General features: G+C 37.4%; 1 protein-coding gene across 3 annotated transcripts in view; it reads right to left on the bottom strand.

The window, feature by feature from the left end:
- LOC144821266 (cytochrome P450 4V2-like) overlaps positions 1–20750 on the bottom strand; it is a 301369-nt gene that overhangs the window by 32939 nt on the left and 247680 nt on the right. The gene's annotated exons all lie outside the window — the stretch shown is intronic.

Genomic DNA, 20750 nt, shown 5'->3' with positions numbered 1-20750 from the left:
CCATGCGACTCCACCAGCGCCGCCAAGGGGGCCTTTGGCATATATTAGAAAATACCAAGGCAGTTTTTGGAGAAAGTGACATCAATTGCCCAAAGATGTCCTTTAAAAGCATTTCCAGACCTACACCAGTCAAAGTGCCTAAGTCATTTCCACCACAGTGCACAATTATAAGGTCAGGGTGTGGTAAATGCATAAAGGATTTTACCAATGGTATCAATTGGTGACTCCTCAATCCTCTCTGTCCAATCCATACAATGTCCACATTTGGTAAATCAAGATTGTAAATACCTCTGTTAGCTGCGTATTTTTGACTCCAGTGGACATAGCTATGACCCACAAACCAGACTTTTGTCATTTTGAAGGTAGATGTGCTTCTAAAGTCAGATGAGTTGTGGAAATGAAATGGCAGTTTGATTATGAAAAAAAGTGGTTGTGAATCAGTGCAGTTGAATAACCATAAATGATTGGAGCTTTGTTAAAAATCTCCACTGAAAATTAGGGTGCATGCTTTTTTTTTTGTAAGAAGTCATTTCAATGGTTGAGAAAAAGTAATTTAAAGAAACATTGCATTTCATTAGCTAGTAGATTGAGAGGTCAAACAGCCTTGAAGGATTGTTTTGCAACATAGTATGATGAACTTGTGAACTGTGTGCTGGTTTAAGAGGGAGTTACCATGCTTACAGGGTAAATGAGCACTGGGGGGATGGGTGAATGTTATGTGAGTTTCAAAGGCTTGAAATGTACAACCAATTAAAATGTGCAGTTTGGTTTTGAATTTGTGTGGGAACAATTTCTATTGGCTATGTACAAGAATATGGGTCTGAAATGAGAAAGAATCTGTGCCATTATTGAAAGGCTCCAGTGAAGGTAGCATTATTCAGAGATTCTGCTTAAGAATATCTGTTGACTGTGACTGACACTGTTTTACATCTTCCAAAGACTTTTTAAAGGTGAGTAATGATTGTTTCAAAAAAGATAGAGAGCTTAAAGATTATTGACAAGTATCATAGTGAGTGTCTGTGTGAATTAAGGAATTATATTTTTACCTTTTTCCATAATGTTAGCTGTGTGTTTATAAGGTAGTCTTCTTTATAAATTGTTTTTTATGCTTGGATTCAATGCTGGTTTAGAAATTGTGTAATGGTTTCATTGGACTTGTAAATATGCTCCTTTTTTTGAAGTGCCATGTGCAACCTTTAGCATGGGTAGAAGCAGTGAATGTATGGTGAGGGATATGAATAGCAGATAGAAAACCATATGAAATTGTATGCGAGCTGCAAAAGTATTTCAGTAATGGTATCAATTGAGATGGAATATAAGATAAAGAGGGGCATATTTACAAGACTCTTGCGCAATGTTTGAAATGGGTGCAAGCAGAAAATGCATGCAGAATAATAAAATTGGCAACCAGAGAAGAATATGAAATGCTGTAAGAGATGTTAAAGCTTTTTTTTATGGCATTAATTGAGATAGAATATAGAAAAAAAAGAGAGGCATATTTACAAGCTGCGTGCGCAATCTTTGACATAGCTGTGTGTTTATAAGATAGACTTCTTTATAAATTGTTTTTTATGCTTGGATTCAATGCTGGTTTAAAAATTGTGTAATGATTTCATTGGACTTGTAAATATGCTCCTTTTTTTGAAGTGCCTTGTGCAACCTTTAGTATGGGTGGAAGCAGTGAATGTATGGAGAGGGATAGGAATAGCAGATAGAAAACCATATGAAATGGTGTGGGAGATGCATAAAGTATTTCAGTGATGGTATCAATTGAGATGGAATATAAGATAAAGAGGGGCATATTTACAAGACTCTTACGCAATGTTTGACATGGGTGCAAGCAGAAAATGCATGCAGAATAATAAAATTGGCACCCGGACAAGAATATGAAATGCCGTGAGAGATGTTTAAAGGTTTTTTTTAATGGCATAAATTGAGATAGAATATACAAAGAAAGAGAGGCATATTTACAAGCTGCGTGCGCAATCTTTGACATAACTGTGTGTTTATAAGGTAGATTTCTTTATAAATTGTTATTTATGCTTGGATTCAATGCTGGTTTAGAACTTGTGTAATGGTTTCATTGGACTTGTAAATATGCTCCTTTTTTTGAAGCGCCTTGTGCAACCTTTAGTATGGGTGGAAGCAGTGAATGTATGGAGAGGGATAGGAATAGCAGATAGAAAACCATATGAAATGGTGTGGGAGATGCATAAAGTTTTTCAGTAATGGTATCAGTTGAGATGGAATAAAAGATAAAGAGGGGCATATTTACAAGACTCTTGCACAATTTATAAAGAAGTCTACCTTATAAACACACAGCTATGTCAAAGATTGCGCACGCAGCTTGTAATGCTGGTCCAGAGATATTTTTAAAGGTTTCTTTAATGGCAAATTTATAAATTAAAAAATTAAAAAAGAAAAAAAATGCAATAGATCTCGCCCCCTCGGTGTCACACATACTGTTGGCAGAGACAGACATGGTACATTATATTTAAAATCCTATTAATCTGCCTAAGAGCACACTGTAAGTGAAGCTTGATTCACCCATCATTGTAGTCTTAGGCAGAGTCACACATACTGTTGGCAGAGACACACATGGTACATTATGTCACACATACTGTTGGCACAGACACACATGGTACATTGTATCTAATATTCTGATGATGTGCCTAAGATTACACTGTGAGTGCAGCTTGATATAATGAGCAACTAGAGTGCTAACATTCAGAATTTATGGCAAATGTGTGACACATCTGAATGCCTTCTTGATGCAACTAAAGTAAATAAGCATTGAAAATGCAATAGATCTCGCCCTCTGTGTCACACATACTGTTGGCAGAGACAGACATGGTACATTATATTTAAAATCCTATTAATCTGCCTAAGATCACACTGTAAGTGAAGCTTGATTCACCCATCATTGTAATCTTAGGCAGAGTCACACATACTGTTGGCAGAGACACACATGGTACATTATGTCACACATACTGTTGGCACAGACACACATGGTACATTATATCTAATATTCTGATCATGTGCCTAAGATCACACTGTGAGTGCAGCTTGATATAATGAGCAACTAGAGTGCTAACATTCAGAATTTATGGCAAATGTGTGACACATCTGAATGCCTTTTTGATGCAACTAAAGTAAACAAGCATTGAAAATGCAATAGATCTCGCCCTCGGTGTCACACATACTGTTGGCAGAGACAGACATGGTACATTATATTTAAAATCCTATTAATCTGCCTAAGATCACACTGTAAGTGAAGCTTGATTCACCCATCATTGTAATCTTAGGCAGAGTCACACATACTGTTGGCAGAGACACACATGGTACATTATATCTAATATTCTGATCATGTGCCTGAGATCACACTGCGAGTGCAGCTTGATATAATGAGCAACTAGAGAGCTAACATTCAGAATTCATGGCAAATGTGTGACACATCTGAATGCCTTCTTGATGCAACTAAAGTAAACAAGCATTGAAAATGCAATAGATCTCGCCCTCGGAGTCACACATACTTTTGGCAGAGACAGACATGGTACATTATATTTAAAATCTTATTAATCTGCCTAAGATCACACTGTAAGTGAAGCTTGATTCACCTATCATTGTAATCTTAGGCAGAGTCACACATACTGTTGGCAGAGACACACATGGTACATTATATTTAAAATCCTATTAATCTGCCTAAGATCACACTGTGACTGAAGCTTGATATAATGAGCAACTAGAGTGCTAACATTTAGAATGTATGGCAAATGTGTGACACATGTGAATGCCTTCTTGATGGCGCCAAAGTAAACAAGCATTGAAAATGCAATAGATTTGGTGTGATGTTAGGCTCATGTCCACCATATTACATGTAATCTACCATCTCTTTCTCTGCAAACAGTATGTGTGTCTCTGCTCATATTATTTCAAAGTATGTACAGGCCAAAAACAGACCACCTACATATAAACAAGACATACAAAATAATTAGTTAATCGTTTTTGACAGAAAGCAAAGCACATGTAATGTAAATGAGCCTTTTGTTGTATACTAATGTTTATATTGTTTACTTATTGTAATTGATGTGTAATATGTTTGTAGTGGTCTATAATATGTTATTTTCTCTTTACTACAGATTATAATGATCTATACAAACAAACTAAAAGTTGCCTTCTAAAGAAAGAAGAGAAAAAAGTTATTGAAATGCCAAGAAAAAAAAGTTTTTTAAGAAAGAACAATGAATCACCTGTAATTTCAAAGAAAACAGGATGTCCTTCTAAAAATGTTAGATCTGTACAAGGAGATGATATTTTGCATACGAAACGAAGAAGCAAGCAATTTTCTGAAATACGTAGACGAATGTTTTACAACAGAATAATATCCAATTTATTAAAAAATGTAAAAAGGTATAAAAAAAAGACAGCTTTGTACAAGAAAAAAAAATTGGTTAAGATTGTGGATGAAGCATTTAAAGTGAAAAATAAATTGTTTAGTTTAGTAATGAATAGAATTCGTACACTTGATAAAGTAATCAATGTGTTCAAATCAAAATGTAAGTGGAGGAGAGTAATTAATCGAACTAATTTCTGTGATGTTTTTTCTGGAGAATGGAAGCATAGTTCAAGTTCTGAGCCATTTTTTAATAAAGAAAGTTACTTTCAGGATAATGATTTGGTGCATGCAGTTGACACCAGTGGTCTAGCATATGAGGTGAAGGACGGTTGTCCGGTTGAAAAAGAAGAGATTATGCCTAGAAATACAGAAGAGGTGTTAGCTGATGAAGTTTTAGGGAGATGTCCTAAGGCTCCAGTGTATACATGGAATTGTAGTAGTATTTGTAGTGTCCGACAAGAATCAATTGATTTGTTTCGCACTTTTTTACGGACATATACTAAGAAAAGTGTGAAACAAAAAATGAAAATTTTACAAGAGTTAGATCCTTGTAGAGTGAGAGAAAAAACAGGTTTGCAAGGGCATTCACTGGCTTGTCTTTCAAGAAAAGTACGTCAGTGTTTTTCACCATTTTAGGATGTTAGCAGTGCATCATAATAAAGTGAGGAAATTAGTGAGAAGGTTGTACTATGCAAAAAGTCCAGCAGTTAAACTAAAACAGTTAAACAATGCTCTTTTGCATGGAACTGAAATAGATGTGAAAAACATTTGTGATGAAATTGAGTTTTGTTACTTTGGTGAAAAAGAGGTTAGTGCAGAAGTTGATACAGTAATAGAAGGTAATGAAGAAGAGAATGTAGACATTTTAAGTACCGAAAAATTTGAAAATGAAATTATAAAGTATAAAGTGAATACAAGTTAAAGGCCTAATTTTTCTTGTGTTTGTTGTCGACGTACTCATTATAAGCATCAGACTAGATTAGTTGATTTATATGTAAAAAGCGAAAAGATAAATATTAATGAGTGGAAGGATTTTGCAACTTATTTGTTGGTTGAAATTTGTTTTGATTTGGGCTCTGATCAACATATTTGTACATATTGCTATAATAAATTAAATAAAAACAAAATGCCTGCTAGAGCTGTTCATAATAATCTGGAGTTGGTAGACATTCCTTCTGAATTGATGGATTTAAATACCTATGAGTCTATTCTGATTAAATGTGTGCATCCTTTTCAGGCTATTGTTCGCATGGAGCCTAAGACAGGGAAATTGCCTCCTTGAGGTTTACAGAGAGGATTAAAGGGAAGAGTTGTTTATTTGCCTCTAGATTTTAAGAAAAATATTGATACAATTGGTGTTGAAAAAGTAGAAGAAGAACCTCTGGTTATTCTAGTTAATGGTGTTCCGACAAAAAGTAAGAAAATCTGGCAAGAATTAGTGGATGTTAGGAAAGTCAAAAAGGCAACGTTGTATCTGGTAAAAAATAATCAGTACTATAAAAATGTGTACGTGGGAGAAGAGGAAACAACTGTACAAGACGACACTGATGTCTCTGCTGGACAAATAGAAAAAGTTGATGTCTCTAGGAGTGAAGAAATTTACGAACATTATAGTGTTCATCCATTGCATTCCAAAGAAGTAATGGGGAATGCTATTGACTTGTTTCAGATTAAAAAAGCCGAAGGAAGTCCCATTAGTGTATGGGAAGAAAGTTTAGAAGCTTGTTGTTTTCCACAGTTATTTCCAACAGGCGAAGGTGGACGATATGACGACCGACCTGTTCAAATTCCTGCATCCGAATAACGGACTTCAAGATTATATGCAGAAGATCCAAGGTTTCGTCAATGCATTCCATATTTGTTCCATCTACTGTTTGAGAGTGACTTGTCTGGACTTTCCTATGCAGTAAACCATATACTGAAAAGTGGAGCACATCTACAAAATGTTTCGGCAAGGGACTTTATGGATAAAGTCAAACTGCAAGACAGTGTTTTGGAATCTCAGCTAATTAATCTCATGGCATGTCAGCATGGTACTAACGTGTATTGGTACCGTCGTCATGGGGAATTGAAATGTTTGCTAAGAAACTTAGGAACTCCTACATGGTTCCTCACTCTTAGCTGTGCTGAGTATGCTTGGGAAGACTTACTTGAATTTCTAAGAGAGGCAAATAAAAACATTGAAAATATTGAATACAAGACACCTGGAGAACTGTGCTCTTTGGATCCAGTTAATGTATCCAGGTATTTCAATCATAGGTTTGAAACTATGATGTCTTTTATTACAAACAAAAAAAATCCTACGCTTGGAGATGTGTTGGATTTCTTTTGGAGACGGGAGTATCAAGCAAGAGGTGCTCCTCATATACATATGCTGCTATGGATTAAAGATGCACCTAAATTTGGAACAGATTCAGATGAGAAAGTGATGAGTTTCATTGAGCAGTATTCTACTTGGGCTGTTCCGAAAACTACAGAAGAAAACAATTTAAGACATCAAGTTTTACGCTTTCAAAGCCATCGTTGTGGAAAATACGGTCGTCGAAAATACAAATCCAAGGACAAGTTCTACACGAAATGTCGTTTTGCATTTCCACGTCCAGTAACATCGAAAGGCAGAGTCAACAATTTTATGTCTGTGGCTCGATATGTGACGTCTTACATCACAAAGTCAGAAAAGACGGAACTGAAGGAAATGTGGGAGGAAATTTCACATGAAAAGAGTCTAAGCAAGAAATTAAACAGTTACAGTCTAAAGATGTTGTCGCATCGAGAAATTGGAGCGTATGAATGTTCTGATCGGTTGTCATCATCAAGTCTATATGCCTAATCTAGAACCATCATTTGGGTGAGTCTAAGTCTTGCTGCAACACGAAACCGAGTTTTGAAATCTGTACAAGAAATAGAATATTTGGTGGAGAAAGAACCAGACAGTACAGATATTTTGAAGACAAACATGTTGGATACATACTATCCAAATAGAAGTACTTACCTTGAGAACGCTTGTCTCTATGAAGTTCTGCAAACCTACATTTTTAAAAACAACGTCACAGAAGACATCAATAAAGGTATATGCTGTAATTGGATGTGAAGGCTGTCTAGTAAAACAAAGAAAAGGCCATTTGATTAATCATCGAAAATTGAGTTGTGATTCTCCAGACAAAAGGGAATTTTATTACTTTGCTCTTTTGCAACTCTTTAAGCCTTGGCGTAGAGAAGAGGAACTACTTGGAGATTTTCTTACTTATGAAGATTCGTTCACTGCAACTAAGGATACGATAGAATGTCCTGTTTTTTCAAATTATCTGCAAATGTTGAACGAGGAAATACAGCAAGAAGCTACAATTGCAGCAGAGATTGCTAGAGACAGTTCTCAAGATAGTCAGAGTTCTGCTTCATTGAGTCAGGATCCACTAGGAGGACCAATTATACAAAATGAAGCTGCCACTGCCATGGATGAAGTTGAAAGAGCCATGGAACAAGCTCAGGAGGATGGAGTTGACTTAGAAGATTTGGAAAAAGAACTAAACGTTGAACAGAGACAAATATATGATCAAGTCACACAACAAATTGAGCATGGTTTATCTCATGAGAAAAAAAAGTGCTCATGAACATCATTTGTACCTATCCGACTGTATGTGAGTGGAGAAGCAGGAACTGGGAAAAGTTTCCTGATTAAAGCGATTGCAACATATTTGCAGAAAACAACGGAGTCATCGCTCTCTTGTGTTGTTACTGCTCCAACTGGGTTGGCAGCACACAACATTAAAGGGATTACTTTACATCGCTTATTGATGCTGCCAGTGGAGCATGATAACAAATTACAATACCACAAGCTGGAGAAGCTTGTTGTGAAGTTTCAAGAGTCCTAAAGAAAATTAAACTTCTTATCATTGATGAAGTAAGCATGGTATCAAATGTAATGCTTGCTTTTGTGCATTTAAGAATGCAAGAAACTCTTAAAACAGACTATGATGTGTTATTTGGAGGCAAACACATCATTGTTTTTGGAGATCTACTGCAACTAACTCCAGTGAAAGGACAGCCAGTGTTTAAAATGCTTACGCATGAAGATACCAGGAAGTGCTTAGGAAGCATTGGAAATGTTAACATATGGCTAAATTTCAAATATGCAGAACTACTTCAAAATATGCGACAGGCAAAGGATGAAGATTATAAAAATATTCTACAAGATGTAAGAATTGGTAAACTAACTGAGCATGGCAAAGAAGCTTTACATGGACGATTAATTTCAAATTTGTTTCCAAAGGAAAATATTTTCCCAGAGAATATTTTTAAGAAAATTCCTGAAAACAAATCTGTCATATGCTTGATGCCAACTCTGCAAGAATGTTCAATCTTCAACACCAAAATGTTAAAGTTGGAAAATCAAGAAATTGTGAAACTGGAAGCTATTGATAAAATTGAACATGAAGGAGCAACTATTATTTTGTCAGAAAAGTTGAAATCAAAATTCGATTCTTTAGAGAAGACAATATCTAAAACTGCTGGTATGGAAAAGACTCTGTATGCATCTTCAAATTGTCGTATAATTTTACGACGTAATTTACATGTGGAAAGAGGTTTAGTAAATGGAGCAATGGGTCATGTTGTGGATTTTGTGAATTACCAAAATAGAGATGGAATTGAAATTATAAAAATTAAATTTGATGGTATTGAAGAAGTACAACAAATCAGTCGTTGTTCTGCTCATTTTTTGCTAGTGAAAGATTTATATGTGCGTAGAAAACAGTTTCCTGTTTCTTTGGCATATGCAGTAACTATTCATAAATCTCAAGGTTTAAGTGTTGATAGTGCTTTGGTGAATATTGGCAATTCTGTGTTCAAGGAGGGTATGGCATATGTTGCTTTATCTCGAGTCATAACTTTATCTGGATTGTACTTGATTGATTTTGATGAGACAAAGATTAATGCACATCTAAATTGTGTAAAAGAATATAATAGGTTAAGAAGAGAGTATGCTCCAAATTTACCTCAATATCCTCTGTTTGAAAAGCGTGTGGTAGGCCGAAAAAGAAGAAATGAGAAAAATTGTTGTGAAGTTGTAGCAAAAAGAAAAAAAGTAGATGAAACAGTAATTGTAAGCAGAAAGGAAATGGATTCAGTTAAAGATGTTGTTGGATTTCAATTTGAAAATAGTTCTGGTGTCAAATGCTATGCTAATATAGTGGTTAATGTTTTTTTTTCTCCAAACTGTAAAAGAACAGATTGCTGAAAATCGTGATCAAACACTTTGTTGTTTATTAAATTCTGTATTAGAGAAATGTAGCAGTGATAGAACAAAAATACAAAGTGTTTCTGAAATTCAAAAGGTTTTAGACATATGTTCTGGTCTAAATCAATTTTCACAGAATATTCAGCAAGATTGTCAGGAATTTCTAATGTATATGCTTGTTGTTTTGCAAGATGAAGGTGTAGATGTAGAAAATCTTTTTGGCCTTTCTTATAAATTGCAGCATGACTGTGACAATTGCTCCTTTTCGAGTAGTACTACAGTAGACACTGAAAGATTTATATATTTGACTTCACCAGACTGCAAATCAATGTCTTTTAATAATCTAGTTAGAGCAGCAAATCAAAACATGGTCTGTAGTCAATGTAAATCTGCAATGCTATCAACTTTATTTTTAAGAAGATATGGACAGTATGTTATTTTAATGTTCCAACGATGTAGACCTGATGGATCTAAATTGACAACATTAATTAAAAATGTTGTGGCTTCTCAATTATCAATTTCAGGAAGAACCTTTACAACTGCAGCAATTATTTACCATGATGGTCCTTCAACAACATCAGGACATTACACGTTATTTAAAATGTCAAAAAGGTTGGAAGCTCTGTAATGATACTCAATTGACTTTCAAACAACGTTTGCCTTCTGACTTACTAAATTCTTACCTAGTGTTCTTACAACCGAAATATTAGGGAAGGTAATTTGCCTCTGAAGATTGCAGCAGTTAATATAACTTAGTTTGCTCTTCAAAATTACTTTCTGAATGAGAGTGATGAAGGTAATAAAAAACATGTAGTTCTCATAGAGATAGTATATGTTTATTATATAGTGTGTGATGTGAGTATTATAGAAATTATTTATAAAAAGTAAGCTAGAGGTGGAAGTAAAACTCTTGTTTCATAATGTAAAAGATGTTGGAGCTTTTCTTTCAGAAAGTCGGGTATATGAGACATTAAGAATACTCTGGACTAATTTCCATAGAAAAGGACTTTCCATATACTATTTGGCCTCGTGGAAAAGTGGATGGATCAAAAGTGAGTTTAGATATGGTTTTTTAAATTTTACATTATTTAAGAAATTATTCAATGTTTTTTTTAAACACAATCATTTTGATTGTGGGTTTTTTTGCCCGCTGTTATATGATGAGAACTGTTGAAGTCACTGTTTTAAGTGAAATTCAATATATTCTGAGAACAGCAAAAATAAACCATTTAACATGATGTTGAAATTATTATTAAATATATATTACTTTCCCATTCTCTTATGCTCACTCACCTATTTCCACCCTCTATCACTCCTCTTAACTCACCCTCACTGGCCTTTTTTCACTCTCCCTCACCTCCCTTCCCATATTCCACTTTCCTCACTTATTCTTATTAACCACTCCTTCACTGCCCTTTCCCTCTCTCCCATTCACTACTTTCCAGCTGTCAGTCACTCTACTTCACTCCCCTTCCCGTTGTTTTCATTCTTTCTTTCCTCAATAATTCCCCTTCTCTCACTCACCTTATTACACTTCACTCACTCCTTCTCTCACTTCCTCTGTCCTCTCACATCCTCACTCCCTTTCCCTCACTCCCTGTCTCTTAGCTTCAGTCTTTCGATGCTGTTACTCTCTCACTCCTCTTTCATCACCCACACTCCCTTACATATCTTACTTTGTCTCTTGTATTCTAAAATATATATTATAAATAATCTATTTTTTTGTCCTTCACAGATATAAATTTTAATGGAAATATAATATTAAATTTACATTACTTATAAGGTAAGTTTCATGTACAATATTTATTTTCACTATACTGTTTTCCATAACGTCACTACTCTTCTTTGATACTCCCACACCTCTGTCCCCTTATTGCGCTTGCCTCACTTATTCTGAATCCCCACGTTTACTCTCTTTTTTCACATTTTTCTCTTACACTTACCTTCTTTCAGGCCTTCTTTATTTTCTTTCCTCTCTCTTGTCTTACTTCATTGTTTTATTTTTTTCCCTTCTTTTACTCTCCTTACTCCACTTCACTTACTCCTTCTCTTTCTTTCTCTGTCTTCTTACTTCTACACTCCCCTCCCATCAATCTCTTTCTGTTAGCCTCATTCTCTCCATCCCCTTAGTCTCTCACTTCTCTTCTGTCACGCTCACTGCCTATAACGCAGCTATACTCCCACACTCACCTTCTGTCAGACCTTCTCCTTTAGTTTGCTTCCTCTCTTTCCTTCCTTTGCTCCTTCACTCTTTTCTCTTCCCTTACTTTCTTATTCCACTGTACTAACTCCTTCTCTTACTCCTTCTGTCCTCTTATTTGTACACTCCCCTTCCCTCATTCTCTCTGTTAGCCTCATTCTCTCTGTCCTCTTAGTCTCTCACTCCTTTTCTATCACGCTCACTCCCTATAACTCCCTATAACTCAGCCATACTCCTACACTCACCTTCTTTCAGACCTTCTCCTTTACTTTCCTTCCTCTCTTTTCCTTTACTCCTTCACTCTTTTCCCTTCCCTTACTCCTCTTTCTGCAGTTCAGTAACTGCTTCTGTCAATCCCTCTGTCCTCTAACTTACTCACTCCCCTTTTCTCACTCTCTCTGTGTTACCCCCATTTTCTCCGCCCTCTTAGTTTCTCACTCCTCTTCTATCATCCTCACTCCCTATTACTGAGCCATACTCTCACACTCATCTTCTTTCAGACCTTCTCCTTTACTTTCCTTCCTCTCTCTTCCCATCCTTCGCTCTTTCACTGTTTACTCTCCTTAATCCACTTGACTAATTCCTTGTCTTACTCCCTCTATTTTCTTACTTCTACACTCCCCTTACCTCATTCTCTCTCTGTTAGCCTCATTCTCTCCGTCTCTTTAGTCTCTCACTCCTCTTCTGTCAAGCTCACTCCCTATAACTTAGTTATACTTACACACTCACCTTCTTTCAATTCCCCTACTTCACTTCCCTTCCCCTCTCATCCCTTTTTTTGCTCCCTCACTCATTTTTCCTTTCCTCTCTCACTAAAATTAGGACTGGGGACGGCAGCGGTGGTTCTCTAATGCTCGAACAATGATCATAATACTCGTAACAAAGTAGGGCATCACAATGTTCACATTTGATGGAGGCCTCATTAAAAACAGGCTGAATATTTGGGATCAGCTGCTCTGGTCGCCCCCTCACCGATGCAGTTGGTCCTCCAGTTGAAGTAGAGGCACCATCTCTTGGAGCCTCGCGTGCCAGAGCCCTGATATTCTCCCGCGCATAGTTCTGGGGGTGCCTCCTCTGGACGTACCGAATCATAGTAGAATTATCAAAACTGTACTTCCTTCTGGGGTCTCCTCGGGAAAGTACAGTATGGCAGATCTTGCACTCTACCTTTGGAGCATTACATTTCACTGTCTTCTGAAAGTACACACAATGGCGGCGATAGTGTACATTAGAGAGAGACAGTGAGACAAAGAAGGCATGAGATGAAGAAGAGATGTGAAATGCACATTGGAGAAAATATAGTGGGAGAAGGGAAGTAACTGTGAGTAAAGTTACTATGTAACACAGAAAAGTTGCACTCTATACTATGTCTCACTTTATACCACAATCATTTCGCTACTATCTCATAAATTACAAAATAGAATAATAAAAAATGTCTCAAACAATTTATAATTTCTAAATATAAATTTATTCTTCAGAATTTTCATAATTTAGAAGAACTTCTAACATTAACTGATCAGGAATCAACTCATCAGAAGTCTCCATACACGAGTCCTGGAACTCAATATAGTAAAAACATTCTATTAATTCAGCATCCAAAGTCTCATCATTAAAATCCCCCATTCCATCTCCTCTCAAAAAAAGGTCTTCTTCATGGATAGTGTTATCAACAGGATCATTGAAGACCTCAATAAAACTCGCCTCAACAAAAGTCGCAGAAATTTCAAAATTAATACCAAAGGTGTCCTCATTCAGATCCAAATTCTTTTCAAATTTCTTGCTGTAAATTGCAGGAAAAAAATCACTTTAATGTATCGTTTTTAGTAATAGATAATATAAAACTAGCTTGATCAAGTATTAAATTCCCCTTACAAATTAACAACTCACCTTTTAGAAAGCAGTAGAAGAGTTAGTACTGTGTAAATTTCACACCAGAAATAGAACACCAAAAATTCCTCACAAATGTACCTCAAAGAGTACTATCACAAAATGGCTGTGTTTCCCTCTCATTTTTCATGTATATTCATGTAGAAAACCAATGAAACTTCATCACACACAAATTCAAAACCAAAGAAACATTTTAATTGGTTGTAAATTTCAAAAGCTAATTGGCTCTTGGATGTCACATATTACATCATTCATGACATGGTCAGTGACATCACTGATGACATCTCAAATTACATCACTGATGACATCACTGATGACATCGTCCATGTGATAATACGATGCACCTCCTCACACTCTAATCTAACCTTTGATACACCCAGTGTTAAATACAAACTACCATTCCTGAAAATATTGACACACCAATACCCGTAACTACATACGCACTCACTGATTCCTAGGTCTACACACACATCCACTCATTCACCCATACAATCACTCATACATACAGTCACTCATCAATAAAACACTATCATATCCACTCATACACCTGTACAGACACTCACACGCTGACACTCATCCACAGAGTTACTCACACACCTAGTCAGTTATGCAAAGAATCAATCACACTCCCATTTTCTCAACTACACAGTTATACACACTAAACCTTACTTATTCAAACATATACTAACACATACTTACTCTCTTTTACAATCACTGATACAAGTACACATTGATCCATACAGTCACTTACACAATCACAGGCTCTCATGTATAGTCATTTATATATGCCAACTCTCACATGCACTGTGTTTTAAATATGTACTTACTTGGACATGGAGCACTGAGATAGCTATTCACTCACCAACACACCCATGCAGACAGTCAACCACCCATACAGCTCTTTCCACATGCACTGTTAAACCCATATACCAAGTGAATCAACTGCTCACACATATATGCACAGAGTCACACACCTCCCAGCCACCCACACACACACAAACCCTCACATACAAATACTTGGACAACCAATCAATAACCCATATAGCCACTCATATAGCTACTGATCAACACATGCAGCAGCTTACACAACAACAGACATAATGATGCATGCATTCAGTAAGACACATGTAATCTCCCACTCATACAGTCAGTCACACACCTACTAAATCCATTATCCAAACACTCATACATACACTCATTCTACAATATGTTAAACACATTTTTAATTTTTAATTTACAGGAACACACATTTACTGGATGATGTCATCAGTGATATCATCAGTGATGTCATTTGAGATGTCATCAGTGATGTCATCAGTGATGTCATTTGAGATGTCATCAGTGATGTCACTGACCATATGGAATACTTGCTATTAAATGTGCTGGGTGAGCGCTATCTGCTTGTAGGGTCGTATTGCCAGAGGTGCTTTTCTGAATAATCTGGGTTCCATCTTATTATTACTGATGTACACCTCCATATCCAGGAAAGAAACAGCTGACTGACTCATAGATACTGTGAATTGGAGATTTAAATCATTTACATTTATTTGGGTAACGCCTCAGCCTGCTCTCTAGTCCCCCTCCTTCATCAATGTAGCGCAACCAGATAATAACATTCTCCTGGAGGATTGTTTTGTACTGAGCATTGAGGACCAGTTCTTCCCAGCTACCCATATGTAAACAGGCATAGCTTGGGGAAAATCTGTCCCCCATTGCCAACCCCAGCAGTTGTTGGTAAAGAAAATTGTTATACATAAACATGTTGTTTTTCAAACAGTGCTCCAACATAAGTAATAACATTTCATTGTGATCATTGAACTGTTCGGGTCTTTGTGATAAATAGTGACGCACTGCACATAATCCATCCTCATGTTTTATGCTCGTGTAGAGCGATGTGACATCTAGGGCCATTATCCAATAGCCCTCCTTCCAACTGACCTGCTGCAATTTGTGTAAAAAAAAACAGTGTCCTGTAAATAAGATTTTAAGGATCTCACAAACACTTGTAAAACGTAGTCAATGTATACAGAAGTACTTTCTAACATGCCTCCCCTGGCCGAAATATTAGGCCTGCCAGGCGGTTTATCCCTATTCTTGTGAACTTTGGGGATGAAATAAATCGAAGGGGTTACCGGGTTGTCATTCTTAAGGTATTTGTATTCATCCTCCGATATTAATCGTTTGTTCCTCCACCTGGACAGTTTCTGTACTCCTTGTATGATATTTTCATTGATGCCGGGTTGATGCGTTCATAGCATTGTCTATCATAGAGCTGCAAATATGCTTCCTTGTCATAATTTGTATGAGTGAGCAGGACAATGTTGCCACCTTTATCACTGTCCCTGATGATGATATCTTTCTCTTTCTTCAATTTGGCCAAAAGTGCCTCATGTGATTGTTTGTTATATTTCCATTTCTGATTCTGGATTTCTCTCTGTAACTTCTTTAATTGAATTGTTAAGTTTTCATAAAAAATGTCTTTCGTATCCCGGGGCATTAATGGGTTAAAGATTGATGGAGGTTTGAACGTAGTGCTTGGAGCCACTTGTCTGATAATCTGTATTTCCATCTCCGCATTAGCGTCCTGCCTGTCAAGTGTTCCATAACCGGCCCCTTCAGTTTCCCACAGCTCTAGTATTTCTTTGGACATAGGTGTACCTGCTTGTGTCAAGTCCTCCACAGTTTCCGTGATATGGAGTATTGTATTTTTGCTTGCCTTAAGCATGTAGAATTTGCGTAGTTTTAATTTTCTCACAGCTTTATAGACATCCAGTTTGGTTGATACATAATTGAAGTTTGTATGTGGTGCAAAAGATAAGCCCAATTTAAGTATGTTTTCCTCTTCTTAGCTAAGCTCGAAGGATGTCAAATTAATAATGGTTTGCTTTGCGCACTTTTCCGCTATTGCTTGTTTGTTGACCATTGACCCCTGCCCCTCTTCTTGCTTTGAAAATTCGTGCCTCTTCCTTGCCCTGTACCTCTGCCACTGCTTGAAGTTTACACGTTTTTGCTGTAGTTTCTTTGTACTCTGGGCCGAAGAGTTTGCATCCGCTCGTGGCAGAAAAAAAAGATTTCTTCTCCCAGAGAGGGTTTCACAGCATGTCCTCTTGCATCCCTGCCACGGAGCTCAGAATCCGAGTTACTGCCTCTAAATGAACTCATATCTGACTGTGACGTATTCGTCTGTTCTTTGTTTTTATTTGACACTGTGGGATTGACTTGTGTTTTTGCAGTGGGGCCTCGTACTTCCTGGCAAAAGTAAATATTTGACCTATATATATATATATATATATACATATTACTGAAAAAAACATAGGTTTCAGGCACATTATAGTTAGGAATTCGCATTTGAAAAACCTTAGAAATTCACTGAAAAAAATGTCATTTGAGATGTCATCAGTGATGTCATCAGTGATGTCTCTGACCATGTCATGAATGATGTAATATGTGACATCATCAGCAGTGCATTGCGGGCGCGCGAGTTATAGTTAGCAAAACTAACTATAACGGAGGAATTTCAATGGTTTTGTACGAGTGAAATGTCCAGTTAACTATAACAGTCCTGAAACCTATGCTTTTTTTAGTGAATTTCTAAGGTTTTTTTAAATGCTAATTCCTAATTATAACATGCCTGAAACCTATGGTTTTTTCATTGAATTTCTAAGGTGTTTTATATGCTAATTCCTAACTATAACATGCCTGAAACCTATAGTTTTTACGCTGAATTTCTAAGGTTTTTTAAATGCTAATTCCGAACTATAATGTGCCTGAAACATACCGTTTTTTAAGTGAATTTCAAAGGTTTTTTAAATGCTAGTTTCTAACTATGCCTACGGAGGTAGGATATGTTTAGAAAGAAGAAAAAACGCACAGAAAGAAGCAAAGAAAATGCAGAAAGAAGCAACAGAAGTCCTCAAAGACGAAGAAAAGTGCAGGAAGAATCAAGACATGTGCAGGAAGAACCAACAGAGGAGCAAGGAGCAGAAAGAGGCCTTGTTACAAAATCATCCTGTACCTACATCTATTTCAGATGGATACTTGTGGTAACTGACTCGAACTAACCAGGCCTAGAACCAGTGGTATGCTAAAAGACACTTAAAATACAGTGAAAACACCTACATACACTAGGGAACACTATGCGTTGGGGTACCCCTGTGATTAACATGACCTCCTCTGTAAGCACCTAGTATATAATATGGCGGGGGGATTAAAACTACCTCTTAAAGCGCTCGACAGTGTGCGTTTGCACACTGGTGAAGGGAGGGGGGACCTGAGATGACATGTGTGCAAACACAACCTGTGGGCGTTTTAAGGTGGGGGGTAAAGTCCCCTTGCATCCTGAGGGTCCCTGGGTGCCAACTAACCCACCAGGTATGTCCAGTAAGTGCCACAGAGTTGCATTGCAGAGAGGTGTAAAAAGGAGCATGGCCTCGGACCACCTCTCTGCAACGCAGCTCTGTGGTGCTTACTGGAGGTACATAGTGGACTAGTTGGACCCAGGGACTCTCAGGATTAAAGAGGACTTAATTCCCCAACTTAAAACGCACCACAGGGCGTGTTTGCACACGTCACCTCAGGCCCTGTCCCCACCCTTAACAACTGTGTAAACACGCCCTGTGGCCGTTTTAATTTGAAAGATTAAGTCCCCTTGAACCCTGAGGTCCCTAGGGTCCCTCTAGCCCACTAGGAACCTCCAGTAAGCACCACAGAGCTGAATTGCAGAGAGGTGTAAAAAGGGGCACAACCTAGACCACCTCTCTGCAACGCAGCGCAGTGGCACTTACTGGAAGCCCCTGGTGGGCTAGTTGGCCTACAGGGGCCCTCAAGATTGAAGCGGAATAATTTCCCCAACTTAAAACGCGCCACAGGGCATGTTTGCATACGTCACCTCAGGCCCCGTCCCCTTCCTTCACCACTGTGTAAACACGCTCTGTGGCTGTTTTAAGTTGGGAGATTAAGTCCCCTTAAATCCTGAGGGTCCCTAGGGTCAAACTAGCCCACTAGGTACCTCCAGTAAGCGCCACAGAGCTGCGTTGCAGAGAGGTGTAAAAAGGGGCACGTCCCAGTATTTTTCATATGACTAACTATGTTCAACATCAGAAAAAGGCTTGATAAAGAGGTGTTTGTACGTAATTCTGGCATTAACACTTAGTTCTGCTATCTCCTGAACAATTACATTTTACAATAGCTGTGCATGTCATTCAAAATCCAGATACCTTTGTTTACAATGGTAAGGAGCGGCACTTCAGTTAACAAAAAAGATATGGGTATAGGAGATCATGGAAATTACTTATAGGTCGCTAGACCGGACACCGGTTGTCCTTGGATTACTTTCTCCGAACCCTGTGCACTACTCTGCAACATCCGAGCTTTAAACTAGAGTTTGGTTAAAAGTGAGCATGTCTTTAGAGTTAGCCAGTCATAGCAGTTGGGTATTTGGGCCAATTTAAATATTTGGTTATTATTGCTGTTGCAGCTTCTAGTTTTTAATTAAAAATGCATAGAAATATCGTACTGCAAGGGACACAGGATGTTTCATCATTTCCTATGTATGTAAAGAGTCAAGTAGTGCAGCTTCTGCTGTTGGTAAAATTACGCCACTGTGAAAGGTTCAGTAGCAGATAAAACCCATGTACTGTGCTTTCCTCTAAAGCAGTCAATTTCTAACACTTCCGGTACCAAAAAATAGCAAAGATGAACTCTGCCTGAAACCAAGGCTTGCAATACATCCCAGGGAGATAGGTGTGTAGTGGCTACAGCAGTCTGAAAGGGGACACAAGGAACATAGGACCTGAAGTATGAAATTCCATTCCAAAAAGTTTATCACAAACCTTGCACAAAGTATTTTTCAAATTAAAAACAATTTTGTGAACCCACCTATGCACTAATACGTTTTTGATAAAGCTCTGAATCATAATTGGTCGCAATCTGACCTACATCATCAGTATTCATGAGGTATGTTGCAAACTGAGACTCACTGTGATTAGATTCCATCACAGGGATGGTGGCCTGCTGGGGTCAGCAGACCACCATATCTATAATTGCATTTAAATAAAGTAAACTTTAAAAACAATTCTCCAGTTTTCCTTAGAGTAATTGGGTCTGCATTTAAAAAGAAAATGTTATTGGTTTTTTAAGTTTGTTTGAGAGTTGGAAGGGGCCCCTGTACCTGCGTCTTGACCCGAACACACCTTTTTTTTTTTACATCCACAAAGGGTAAGGAGTCCCAAGAGTACCAGTCTTCCCTTTTTTTCTAATGTGTTACCACCCCAACTAAGGAGCTTGTATTTTTCAATGTTTTACAACCACATTTTGGTCACAAAACATAGATACATCTCTTGATGAAACACTATTTAGAAAAGAAGTCCTAAACACACTCCTTCCAAATAGTGATTTTGTAATGCCTGTCTAAGCCCATTTTGTGATTCGGTAACATGTTGGCTTTTGGAACTTGCCTAACCTGTTAGCAAATTACGGAATGGATATGGCACAATAAAAATAGCCATATTGCAGTCGCAACCCCTGTGAATTTGCAAATAGCAGGCTTTGCAACTTGAAAAATTGCTTTGCACATAAGCCTTACAGCTTTTTAATGAAAACATGAACCTAAGCTGAAGCAAAAGAAGTGGAAACTTTAACAAAGCAGACACTCCACATTCTTAGGCCCTCATAACAAGAAACCTCTTAGTAATAATTTAGACAGAAACATGAGTGTTCACCCAAAACAGTTTTATGAAACCCTCATTGTTAGCAAATACAGCATAATTTTCTGCAGACAAAATCTCCAAGTCAAACCTGAAGGAATTTGTCTCCGGGGGAAAAGGCTCAAAACTATGGCCATCATAATGTAATTCCCAAATACATATAGCTTAGTAGTGCATCACTGTTAATCACCCACTATTCCGCAACCAAGTTTGACTGATGCATCAGCGATTGGTAATACCCTGTGCAGGATCCCTGCAGTGAAATACTGGGTGCCTCAAAATGGAGACCATCATGACTAAGCAGCAGAAGTTCTCAACAGTCAGGAA

The sequence above is a fragment of the Lissotriton helveticus genome, chromosome 2_2 (assembly GCF_964261635.1).
Source record: "Lissotriton helveticus chromosome 2_2, aLisHel1.1, whole genome shotgun sequence".
NCBI classification, from domain to species: Eukaryota; Metazoa; Chordata; class Amphibia; order Caudata; family Salamandridae; genus Lissotriton; species Lissotriton helveticus.
Note: the sequence above shows the minus strand (reverse complement) of the source record. Positions and strands in the feature narration are given on the sequence as shown.